The sequence below is a fragment of the Papio anubis genome, chromosome 5 (assembly GCF_008728515.1).
Source record: "Papio anubis isolate 15944 chromosome 5, Panubis1.0, whole genome shotgun sequence".
In the NCBI taxonomy this organism is placed as follows: Eukaryota; Metazoa; Chordata; class Mammalia; order Primates; family Cercopithecidae; genus Papio; species Papio anubis.
In genome coordinates, this window is record NC_044980.1 from 126,754,836 (window position 1) to 126,765,441 (window position 10,606).

The 10,606-nt window shown below is 53.4% G+C and overlaps 1 protein-coding gene across 4 annotated transcripts in view; it reads right to left on the reverse strand.

The window, feature by feature from the left end:
• VDAC1 (voltage dependent anion channel 1) overlaps positions 1-10,315 on the reverse strand; it is a 33,887-nt gene extending 23,572 nt beyond the window's left edge. The window contains exon 1 of one of the 4 annotated variants that reach the window (XM_003900099.3): positions 10,083-10,315. The gene's annotated coding sequence lies outside the window, so the exon portion shown is untranslated. Of the gene's footprint in view, positions 1-9,847 lie in introns of all 4 variants that reach the window. The other 3 variants (XM_009209072.2, XM_009209071.2, XM_003900098.3) reach the window with 3 other exon arrangements.
• Positions 10,316-10,606: the final 291 nt, after the last annotated feature.

Sequence of the window (10,606 nt, forward strand, 5' to 3'; positions counted from 1 at the left end):
GTCGCTGCTGTGTTATTTCTTGCACATGATCAGGCTGGAACCATGGACAGGTCAACCCACATTAGGATCAGGATAGAGCGATGAGGAGGACGAACCATTTTACACTGCCCGCCACTGGCTCTTTCAAGTCTGGGGGCTCCCCTCTCCCCACCTGTTCCTCCCTCCCAAACTAACCCTGTAGGTACATCCCCCTGGGATAGACCAGGAAACCATCCACCAGATCCTCAAGAAATATCCTTTGCCTGACCCCTTCCTAGGAGAACAACTCTGGATTGAAAGCTGAGGCAATGTAACCCCAGGCAGACACAGAACATAACAGCAAATGGCCCAGAACATTCTCCACCTGACAGGGTTAACAAACCATCAGTGAACCAAGCACCCCCCTTCAGTGCTATCTCTCCCAGCTGGGCTACAAACTCAGCTCGGGGTGGGGGCTAGGGAGACAGGAGGAGAAGCAGTCCTGTGGTAATATCTGTGGGTCAGCTAAGACCTCCCTGGACCTTAGGAGCCAGAGCCTTCCCCACGACTCTCCCCTGACCCCACAGAAGAGATGCCTCCCAGACACAGTAGCCTTCACATCTGGACTGGTCCCCGCTCAGGATAAAGGCAGAACACTCATCCACTTAATGTTCCCCAAATGCCCTCTCTCATCACTAATCCCCAAAACCCAACAAGCACAGCCACCTGTCAAAAAACACCCCACCCACAGCAAACATCAGCCTAAAGTACAAGGCCACTAAGGAGATTACCACCCAAGGACAAGGGACTCAGACAGCAGAGCTCAGAAGAGCAGACCGGACCCCTCCTGGGGCCTCTGGGAGCTCCAACACAGCCAAGCTCTTTTGGGGCTGTGGGGTCCCACAACAACCGCGTAGTTGGTACCAGCAGCACACAAGTGAACTTGCTTGTTCACTAAAACATATCCTTATCCAACACCTCACTGTAAACATGCTGGATGCTGGATGCTGGCTTTCTCTTCTGTGTGTCATGCTCTCTTCCCCATCTCCTTGAACACAGACAATGAAGCATAATCTCCCCCATTCTGGACCCCCAGGTAAGCATTCTCCCCAGCACAGCACCTGGCAGGGAAGACGCACAGAAACCGCTGGCTAAATGGAGTCAAGTCTACTCCTGGGCCTGAAGTGACACCACCGAGGACAGCAAAAGGATGACTTGCCCCTTCACTAAAGGCCCCCAACTGCCAGGTAGTGGTAGCTTCCCCTCCTGCTTTTTGTGCACTTCAGCCCATCCCCCGCTGCACTGATCTGACGGAACTAAGGAAGGCCCGAGACAGTTCAGCCGCTCCCTAAGAAGTTCAGCTTTCTTACAGCTACAAACAGCACCCCCAAAATGCCCATTTTTACACAGCTCTTGAACCCATTTCAGAGATAATCTGCATTCGTTTTCTAAGGCGAGGACTGGAGGAAAGAAAAGTCGGCAACCTGCTTTCACTTAACACCCTGCCAGGGCGCTGACTTGAAGGCTGAACCCTGGCCCCCACCTCTCCCAGTCACTCCTTCCACCCAGATCTGCTCTAAATCGGAGTCTGTACAGTTGGCTACTGACACACAGCTGTCTCTGCAGCATCCAACCCCCAGGGGCCATCACAAGCCAAGCCTCTGGAGGCTGCGTATGAAGCAGGGCAGTCTGACATCAGCAAAGCACCTAGCCCTGGAGAGACAGAAGTCAGAGGGCGTCCGGCGTCCTGGGGGAGACAAAAACACAGGCCTCTCTGCCTGACTGATGGCTTCAGGGCAGAGCCTGGGGGCTTCGTTCCCACTGGTTGGTAGGAAAGAGAGGGATGGGCAGACCCGCCTGCAGTCACTGAAGACTTTGAGAAGGACCAGCAAGTCACACCAGGATACAGGAGTCCCTGGTTCCCCTCCACAGCCTGCCAGTCTACCTACCCAACCTTTCCTTGGCTGACCTTGAACAAATTATGCAAGCCCCATTCCAGCTGAGGAATGAAAATCTGGCCCATACTGGAAGCTCAGAGGGGAAGGATAGTGTATCTATCACCCAGCGCAGACTGCATAATACTTATGTAACCTCTGTCTTGGGGGTACACATCCTTCCTGGCTCATCAGCTGCATGGCAATGACAGCTGCTCTGCTCACTGTGCCCCCACCCCACCCTACCTCATACACCTACCCCCAAATCACACCTTTGAACTCAAAGCACCCCAGAGCCTGTCATGCATAAATTTATCCAAAATATGGAAAAAGCTATGTATATAAAGATGCTAAGGCCTGGCTGGCACATAATAGGCATTCAATATAAATGTGTTTGATGAGTGAATGAGCAATGAGCATCAAAGTATTATTGAGTAGTAGGGGAAAAAGTAGAAACTTGGAATCTGACAATAGGAACTTATTATAATGTAACCAGGAAGAGCGAGCTCCCTCTGCAGGGCCACTGTTGCAGCACCACCAAGAGTGGGGGAGTTGGGGAGACCCTCGACTAGCAATGACCCCCACTCTCTGCCTGCTCCCACCTGGGCCTAAGGAGAGCTGAACTCAGGTTGAGGGGACCAAGTGCCTTCAGAAGCACTGGTTAACTCTGACCTCAATACCATGCATGGATTTTATTCTAAGGGCCACCAAGAGCCACTGTTGAGTGACTGCTACATCTGTGTTTCAGAAGCTTACTTAACCAGCAGACTGGCAAAAACGTAAATAATATCCAGTGTCAGTGAGGGTGTGGAAAACGGTCGCTCTCGTTCATGCCAAGTGGGAGTACTACAGGTACACTCTTTTTGGAAAGCAATTAACCCAGCATTAATCCTAGTGGCAATTCCACTCCTAGGAAGCTGCTCCACTGTAGCAACCAAGGCACTCGAAGACGTGTACATCAGGATGCTCACTGTAGCAGTATGTGTAACACAAAACCCAGAAGCAAACTAAAAGTCCATCAAAGGGAAAATGAATGAAAAAGAAATTAAGGTACTATACTTGCAAACTAAGGCGTATCACATGGTAATCAAAAAGTATAAGGTGGGTGGCTCATGCCTGTAATCCCGGCACTTTGGGAGGCTGAGGTGGGTGGATCACTTGAGGCCAGGAGTTCGAGATCAGCCTGGCCAACATGGCAAAACCCTATCTGTACTAAAAATACAAAAAAAAAAAATCAGCCAGGCGTGATGGTGCACACCTGTAATGCCAGCTACTTAAGTGGCTGAGGCATGAGCTTAAACCAGGAGGCAGAGGTTGCAGTGAGCCAAGATCATGCCACTGCACTCCAGCCTGGATGACAGAGCAAGACTGTCTCACCAAAAAAATAAATAAATAAAGTGGATGTATGCGGTGGCACTGAAAGATAGCTATGACACAGTTAAATGAAAAAAGTCAGAAAATTTGTAATTCCATGTAATTGGAGGAAAACCTTTTACACATCTTTCTATGTTCATGAATGGATGGGAAAGCACGTGGAAGGATATAAGCCAATCTGCAAATTGGGGCTGGCTTAGATATGCTTCTGGAGAAGGAGGTTTAGGAATGGACTTCAAATCGAATTTTCATTTTTTTGTTCTGCTTCAATATTTAAACTATTTGTGTATATTGATAATTTGTTTAAGGATAAAGAATTTTAATACAAAAATTAGCCAGATGTGGTGGTAAGCGCCTGTAATCCCAGCTATTTGGGAGGCTGAGGCATGAGAATCATTTGAACCCGGACACAAAGGTTGCAGTGAGCCGAGATCATGCTACTGCACTCCAGCCTGGGTGACAGAGCTAGACTCCCTCTCAAAAAAAAAAAAAGCATTTTAAAAGCCAACCACTGTGCCTGAAATTGAGCTGTGTTGTGTCCCAAGTCATGTTCCAAGGCTGCTACAGTAGCCATGCCAGAAGGCTACCTAGAATGTCCATACAGATTGCAAGAACAGATTTAAACTACACTGAGATGGAAGAGCTATCAGGCAAGATCCATCGGGGCACATTTCACTCCCAGGTGACCACTAGTGGCTTGGCCACTTTGCCAGAAATCATGAGCAGGGCGGAGCTCCCTAACTTCAGTGTGCACAAGAATCACCGGAGGCACTTGTTCAACAAGAGCCTGCCAGAGGAGGTGGAACTCCTCCTGCCCTACCTCTTAGCCTGTGCCTAACAGGCAGGGCTGCCCCCAAGTGCCACTGAGAAGCAGCAGCTCAGGGTGGTCCCTGCACTAAGCACCCACCAGGCCCCCATCTGGTAGAAATAGGCTCTTTTCTCTGCAGAGGCTCCCTCAAGAGGATTCAGGCATGTGCCGGGCATGGTGGCTCATGCCTCTAATCCCACACTCTGGGAGGCCGAAGCAGGAGGATCGCCTGAATGCAGGAGTTCGAGACCAGCCTGGGCAATATAGTCAGACTCTGTCTCTTTTAAATAAAAAATAAAAAGAAATAAATAGTAATAATAGAAGGATTCAGGCAGGAGAGCTTTGCATCCCAGGAGAGCCAACAACTACTGCAATGGTTGATACAGGGAGCAGGGTGCCCATGGGTCTCCAAGACTCAGCTAAGAACAGCTGGGAGGAAAGGATTAGGCCTAAGGAAGTTGTTACAAGGAATAAGTGAAACAGGCAGAACAGCGGAAGTATCTGGCATGGAGTTAAGTGTTCAACAAATGGCAGTGGTAACCATAATCCACTATACTGGATACTCTGTCTGCCCCTCCAGATCCATTCTCCTCCCTTTCACCCTGCTCTGTGCCCCCAGAACTGATCATTATGGACTGCTATCCATGGGTTTAGGATTGGGCTTAGCCTATCAATGTGAGGTACTTGCAGAAGATGAGAGTTTGGGGAAGAATGAAGTCGGAGTAGTCACCCCAAGTCTCCCTCCCTGCTGGGCCTCAGATGGGTAACGACTACCTTCCTCTACCCAAGGCCACAGCTCCTGCCAAGAAGCTCCCTCTCTTGTAGGCCTCAGAGTGTTAACAGACCAGAACTGACACCCTGTCCACAGCTTTGCAAATGATGTCTTCATTAAACTCTTTTGGATTACCAAGTGTAAGTGTGTACCAGATCCCTGCAAGGACCCTAACCAACAGAGCAATCACAATCATCATCACCATCATTGCCATCATCTTATGATTCTGCTGAGGAAGAGAATACTATGGAAAAGTCTCTGGCCCCGCTGTTCCACCAACACCACTCTAGGTGGTTTGTCAGGGCAGAACTAGGCCAGCCTATAGGAGGGGTATCAGACCAGCCAGGGATCACAGCAACAGCACCTCTTCCTAGCCCTGAGGACCAGGAAAAGCAACTTCCCCAGCAGAAGGCAACCCTAGCTCTAAAAGCCAACGTGGGGGCGAACACAGTCAGCAGCTCGCTCACACACACGCACACACACATACACTCCAGCACTTTCTCTTTCTTGCCAGGAAGAAACAGCCCAGGGGAACAGTTCCTGGTTCGAGCTCCAGGATGCTGGCAAAGGCCAATGGCCCTGTGCTCTGGTAGCAAGTCTGTGTACCCAGTGCAGCTGTTCTCCCCTCCATCCTTCCACAACAGTCGCGCGGTGGGCAGTAGAGCTTTCCAGGGGTAGCTTCTATTTTCAAACACCCTGGCAGCTGGGCCACCACCAGCACAGCTGAGTTCCATGCTGAGCTCCTAGGCTCAGGAGAAGGTTGCTGACTCAGGGCAGCCTGCCCACACACCTATCAAGGGGAGATGGCCTGGGTTGGCAGCCAGTACACTATGGTCTGGATTCCAGGCACACTTGGGGCTCCTGCCTGACCTCAGGCACCTCAAGTTCCCTGGAGCCTCACTGCTTGGCCTGACCAGGTGGGCTTGAGACAGACAGTGGTTGGCCAGGTAGCCTCGGGAATCAAATAGATCTGAGTTCTAACCCACCGCACCACTTTCTAGATATGTGAGCTTGGGCAAGTCGCAACTTCTCCACTCCTTCTTCTTCAGCTCTAATATGGAGAAAGACAGCCTGGATTGGCGACACTACGAGGACTGAATCAGCTCGTTAATATACACTTGGTACAGTGGCTGGTGCATGGTAAGCAGGGAACACACACAGTATTTTATCACACGTTTTCATTTTGTATATTTATTATAATAATGGCTACTGAGCATGTTCAAAAGGTCACCCTGAACCACAAGGTCCAGAGTCCTTCATGCCCATAATGAGGCGTTGTTTAGCTGACCAGGTCCTGGAAGAACGCCTCCCACCAGATCCCAGGGAAAACTGACCCTTATAATAGACACTCAGCACCACTGTCCTTGCAAGAAATAGAGGTGACTCCATTGTCCACTGCCAGTTGGCCCACACTCAGTCATGCACAAGGTCACTCTGATTGGTGCGGAAGAATAATGTCTCCCATCTGAACACCAATTTTGACTTTCCAAAAGGCATTCACATCTATTAGCACCTTGCAAGGGTCCCTTGGAGGGCAACTGCAATGTGAGAGCACCACCATTCAGATCAGGCCTTCAATCCCAACTCCACTCCTGCCAGGCTGTGTTACCTCAGAGCAGTTACCTCACCTCTCTGTGCTCATTTGCTGCCCTGTGAAATGGAAACACACTACCTCTCTCCCTGGGTATAGGGTGGTGAACTCAACATCACAGAACATTCGTTGAGCCCCTAGAAAGGTGCTGAGCAAGCCCTCAATCAGCAATCACTGTGATGATGACAATCATACTTTTATAGCAGAGAAACTGGGCCAGGCGCAGTGGCTCACACCTGCAATCCCAGTACTTTAGGAGGCCGAGGCAGATGGATCATGAGGTCAGGAGTTCAAGACCAACCTGGCCAAGATGGTGAAACCCCGTCTCCACTAAAAAATACAAAAAAATTAGCCGGGCATGGTGGCGGGCACCTGTAATCCCAGCTGAGTAGCGTGAGGCAGAGAATTGCTTGAACTCGAGAGATGGAGACTGTAGGGAGCCGAGATCATGCCACTGCACTCCAGCCTGGGCGACAGAGTGAGTCTCCATCTCAAAAAAAAAAAAAAGAGAGAGAGAAAGAGAAACTGAGGCACAAGAAAGTGACTTGACCTGTATGAGACAGACCCTGTGGCTCATTAGACCTGTGGTGTGGGCCCAAACTACTCTCCTGTGCTCTTTGCAGCACAGTTCTGAGTAAATAACTTAAAGTCCCACTCATCCCAAATCCCCTGAGTACGCGGTAAAATGGAGAAATGTGCCCAGACCCAGCTGAGAAGCCCACTGGTCACCTTTTCTCAGTGGCTACCACAGGAGTCCATGGAAAACCCAAAGCCGCAGACTACAGAATCTTGGAGCACTGGGAGGTGCTGCCTCCAGGCTTGGGCTGGTCCTCAGCCATACATGCGCCTCTCTGTCACTACCACTGAAGACACTGCACCATGGGAAATTCCATCAAGGGCGAAGTGGACTTCAGTGCTTCAGGAGCATCTTCCTGGTAAGGGTGGAGGGTGGAGGCCCTTCACCACCCCAACATGTTCACTGTCCACACTCGCCTAGTGTTCAGCAAGGCCAGGGGCCCACAGGCACTTCATCCCTGTATGGTCTCCCACCTTCTATGCTACAAATAACCCCTGCCTACAGCCCCACTCTAGAATAGCAGAAATAAAACTAAATCATCAACAATGAGCAGTCCCCACTACCCAGAGGCAGGCACCCTACTCTGGACAACCCCAGCATAAGCTGTCCATCCACCCACCACGAGGGAAGGGGTAACAGACCCAACACTTTCTGTAGAATCCCAATCACCCACGTCACCCTCCCTGCAAGCCCAGAAACACCAGTTCAACAAGTTTCCCTCGGGACTTGGAAAACCAGAGAATGAAGACAATGTGTTTAAAGCACTTATTTCAAGAGACTATACAGTCTGTTACAGTTCTTTAAATACCTGTGACTCTCTTCTAGGTGAGGCTGTTTTCCACAAGTGAGATGTGTGTGTCCCTCAAAACGATGTCCAGGACCGGGCATGGTGGCTCACACCTGTAATCCCAGCACTTTGGGAGGCTGAGGTGGGTGGATTGCTTGAGGCCAGGAGTTTGAGATCGGCCTGGCCAACATGGTGAAACCCCACTCTACTAAAAATACAAAAATTAGACAGGCGTGGTAGTGTGTGCCTGGGATCCCAGATACTCTGGGAGGCTGTGGTGGGAGGATTGATTGAGCCCAGGAAATAGAAGCTGCCATGAGCCAATATGGTGCCACTGCACTCTGGCAACAGAGCAAGACCCTGTCTCAAAAAAAAGAAAAAGAAAAAACGTTTAGGATCAAAGGACTATGGTCTGGGCCTGCAGCCCTTCACATGCCCATTCAAAAATTCCACAAATACCTAATAAGCACCTACTATGTACCATGTACTGAAATAGTAAAACTCTGTCAATAAAGGTGGGTGGATTCTGATACAAGAGTGCATTTACCCCCACAGACCCTTCTCAAGCACCTACTGTGTGCCAGGCAGCATCACGCCAGGCACTGAAGACAAAGTAGCACAGGGCCTCAGTGCCTCAGTCTGACCCTTAAGAGCTGAGTCGGTCCAGAGCTGGGGTGGGCAGAATGCAGGCAGGCCCTCGGTAGTCTGCCTTGGTCTTCCCCTGCCTCAGTGGAGAAGTTTAGGCAACAGAGGAGCCCTTTCCCTTATCTCCCCAGGAGAGGAGAGGCTAGTCAAGGGGACAGGGACCCCGGACCGATCAGGCCTCTAAAACAGGGTCTGCTCCTGCAATCAAGGTCTCCACATGCAAACTTACTGCTCGAGCTTGACAATGTCGATCTGTAAACTTACAAGACTTTTCATAAATTAACGTGAAAGTTACTCAATACCTGGTATACAAATGCTTGTCAATAATAGTGCAAAAATGCTTAAAACCAGGAGCTACATTTATTGAACACTTTCCACAACGCCACGTGTAGCAAAATGGTCTGCAGGGGATGGGCTGGATTCACCCAAAAAGCCCCAAGGGTGTCAGGGTTTCTACTTAGCCCTTCTCCATACCGGCACTGTTCTAAAGGTTTCATGTTAATTAATTCATTTTATTCTTCCCCAAAACTCAACGAAAGAGAGGTATAATTGCTCCCATCCTATAGATGAGAAAACGAAGGTCTGCGATCTTCCCAGCTGTGTGACCTTGTACAAATCACTAGGACTGCCGGCCTCTGATCCAACGTCAGGCTCCCAAATGCACCTCCGCGTTTGGCAAATGAATGAACGACCGAACCAGGAATCACTCCTAAGGCCAAGAAGGCCACATCCTTCCCCGTGGGGCCTCCTTTTCCTAGGCCAAACCTCCAGCCCAGGCCCGAGCTCCAGCCTCTACGGCCTAAGTCGACTCTCGGCCGGCGGGTTCCGCCCTAGAAGGCTCTGGCACAGGCGGGCGGTGCCGGGCGCCAGCTTCTGCGGGCGTGGGCCGGCCACGACGCGTGGGCCTGGGGACGCGGGGCCACGGTCGTCACGTGAGCTCATCCCCGCGGCGGCAGCGTGGCCGGCACCCGCCTGCTGGCCTGGTCCAGCGAGCGTGGGCGGCGAACGGGTCCCCGCCGGATCCACGCTGGTGGGATCCAGGGCCAGAGGGCGCCGCCGGGGAAGGTCACCTAGACGCGCGGCCCGCCGGGCCTCCACGCGGTCGCCCTTGCCCTTCCGCCCGCAAGCTCGGGCCGCCTCTCGCCGCCAGCCGCAAGCGTCTCCGGACCCTCGGCCTCGCGGTCCCCAGCCCGGACCCGTTCGGCGCCCGCCTGCGCGGCCTTCTCTGCCCGCCAGCTAACCATCCAGGCCCGCGCCGGCCGCTCGGGCTCCCTCCCCGGGGCCGGACTCCCGAGGCCCCTCGCCCGCTCCTCCCTCAGCGCCTCCCTCTCAGTTCCCCAGGGGCCCGGCCCCCGCCGTCCAGGGCGCAAGGGAGCCAGGGTCCTTTTCCGCTGCGCCTACCTCAGAGGCGGTGGCGGCGGGCTCGGAGGCGGCTACGGCGGGGGCTGCGGCGCGGAGGCAGGGAGCGGAGCCGAGCAAGCGGCGGGGCCAAGGGCGGGGCGGCGCGGACGGCGGCGGCGCGGACCCGCCTCCCCTCTCGCGCGCCGAGTCCGGCGCGCTCCGCCCCCAGGCCCCGCCCGGGAAAGCGTCCGGGCTGGGCCGGGGTCCCCGTCCCGCTCGCGAGTCGCGTTCTTACCCTTCCGGGCCCCGCGGCCCCGGCAGCAGACACGGGAGCCTGCGGGCGCGTTGCGGGCGCGCGGGAGGACCTGCGTGAGCCCGGGCACGGGGAGGCGCGGTACTGACGTGTGCACCGTGTGTGCGTGCGCAGGGACACGCGGGTTCTTGCTGGAAACCTCGGCCCCAGTGGCAGCGCTCGGGAAGGGGGAGGAGGCCTTCTGATTCTCTGAGCGGTGGCCCCGAGGTCCCTGCGCTAATGGAAGACGCGCGGGGCTTCTGGGCCTCCTGGTCGGCCTCTGCGCTGCTAGATCCCCCGGGAGTTGATGTGGCCGGCGCTGGACTCGAGCCTTGCCTGGGTGGACGAAGTGACCCCCGGCCCCCCATCAAAGCCCGGGTGGGCCCCATCCCCCGAGGTCAGTCTCAGGCCCAGCGCGGACACTGGGCGCTGGGGGCGGCGCAGATACTGAGTAGCAGCGGCGACTGTTGCTCCAGAGCTCCGCGTTCCGGATACAATGTGTCTGGCGCCTCGGACCCGCCCGCATG